Source organism: Sinocyclocheilus grahami, unplaced genomic scaffold (assembly GCF_001515645.1).
Source record: "Sinocyclocheilus grahami isolate Dianchi unplaced genomic scaffold, SAMN03320097.WGS_v1.1 scaffold61.1, whole genome shotgun sequence".
NCBI lineage: Eukaryota > Metazoa > Chordata > Actinopteri > Cypriniformes > Cyprinidae > Sinocyclocheilus > Sinocyclocheilus grahami.
In genome coordinates, this window is record NW_015505240.1 from 3,338,985 (window position 1) to 3,341,365 (window position 2,381).

Consider the following 2,381-nt stretch of genomic DNA (forward strand, 5'->3'; position numbering starts at 1 on the left):
TATTATACAGGTATATACAGTTTTATATTTTACATTTTTGTAATTTATTTATTTATCATATTTTGATTTGTTAATTTTTTGCATATTTTTTAATGTTTAGGTCTTGAAAATGTTATTTGTTAAATAATTATTTATACTTTTTTTTTGTTTTTTTGTATTTGTATAAATAATAACTTTTTTGTATTTTGTATACATTTTATCCCTATTTATTTATTTAATTAATTACGCTTTATTAACAAATAATCGTTTTCCTCTATTCTGCTGCCAATACCATCACACCAGGCAAAACTGCGTTTTTTCCTTTTTCCCTTTTTCTTTTTTTTTCTTTCCTTTTTTGTAAAGTGACAGGGATGCACATCAGATCACTGGCTGGCCAATTAGTATTTTAATCAGATCTTTTTGTCTCAAATTACATTGACATGTTTTAATTTTCTCTGTAGGCTCAGATTCCAAATTCCAGCCAGGAGGTTTTAATTCCCTGAATGTCATTTAACACTACATTTTATTGAACTAGTCAGAATATAGCTTGACAATTGCTAGACAATCAGAGCAGATGACTTCACCCGTACAGGTTTGAAAGTGTGTATGTTGAGGCTGTGCTTTGGTTTTATTATATTTAAATACATATAAAAGATTAAATGTCCAAACATTCATTATATTTAATAATAATTAAATAACTCCACCAAGAAATGTAGTTAATTAACCTCAAGCAACTTGTCTCATGAATATATATTGCACCTAAGACGTGTGCATTACACAACAGCGTCAAATGTGCCTCATCCAATTGTCTGCGTTGACAGGTGACGCTAAGAGACTCTTTATATGTTCTTTTGAGTTCTTTAGGATCGTTTGTCTTCATTTTAACCTCAGTTTCCCTCAAACTAATCTGCACTAATCACTTCCTGACCAATTATGCATTTACTGTAATGGGGTTGATTGATAGGATTCTTTAAAGGCCCATTTCCAATACTGACCTCCATATAATCAGTGTGAGGCGCATACATTAGAGTGCTTCACTTTGACATCCACTTAGCGCTGTGGTTTCTGAGATCAATTCAAGCACACACACACACACACTGGCCTTTCAGGGCCCTTTCTTGGCCCTCAGGTCTACTGTTAATCTCTGCTCATTTTGTGTGTGTTCGTATCTGGCCAGGAAAGATCAATACGGTCAGATCATCTGTCCTGTTATCTTCCTGTTTACCATCTCTTGATTTATTTGATCTCACTCTCTCAACCTTTCCTTCCTGCACAGCAATCAATGACATTTTTGTTGTTTAAAGTGGTATACTGCAAAGAGTTTGTAGGGTTTTTAATGTTAGGGTTAAAAAAAAAAGACAATGCAATGCAAATTACCTTTACAAATCTGATAATAAAGTTCTTGAGTGAATTTTACAAAACCTGTGCATGAGCATGTGTAGGTCATATTTCACCCAATAATCTGAATGCAAATTTTTTTATGTAAGATTAAATATTTATTTTCATATTTCAATCTTCAAAAAAAAAAATATATACAATATTTATGCATGCATTTTTGTGTGTACACACACACATAGTATTTTTTGCATTAAACCTGCAGAAGGAAATCTTGAAATTATTGACATTATTTTGAAATGTGTATATATAAAATTATATTATCATATCAAAAAATAATCTTAAATACCAAACTTCCTTAAAATATTATTACTTTTAATTTATTTATTGATTAATACAAAAATGAATGTTTTTGAATGCTCTTATGCTGTCGGCCACAGGAGCAGCAGGTAATTTGCTAAGAGCAGCGATTTAATCTCTGAGTCCTGCTGAGAGGCCAGAGTCCAAACTCCAAACTCATTAATATAAATGCAGGAGTGAGCTGGAGCCCTGTGGAAATGCCTCTCAGCGGAATCTTTAAAGGGGTCATATGATGCGATTTCAATTTTTCCTTTATCTTTGGAGTGTTACAAGCTCTTGGTGCATAAAGAAGATCTGTAAAGTTGCAAAGACTAAAGTCTCAAATCCAAAGAGATATTCTTTATAAAAGTTAAGAGTCAACCACGCCTACCTAAAACGGCTCGTTCTAACACGCCCCCACATGTCTACGTCACGATGTGGGAAGATTTGCATAACGCCGCCCAAATGTTCCCGCAAAAAAAAAAGGCATAACTTTTATTCTTACTTTTGCCGCCGCTGCCATGTTGTGGAGTTGCTGTGTGTTTCGTTGTGAAAGCGAAAATACTTTTTTTGGCCTTCCAAACGAGGACATGACTATAAATCAGTGGTTAAGTTGCATTTACAACACTGTTCCAGAACACTTCAACCCAAATATCCAGATGTGTGCAGCGCATTTTTTGGAGGATGGATGAGGACTGTTTCCTGAACCAGTAGCCTAATGTGTCTGT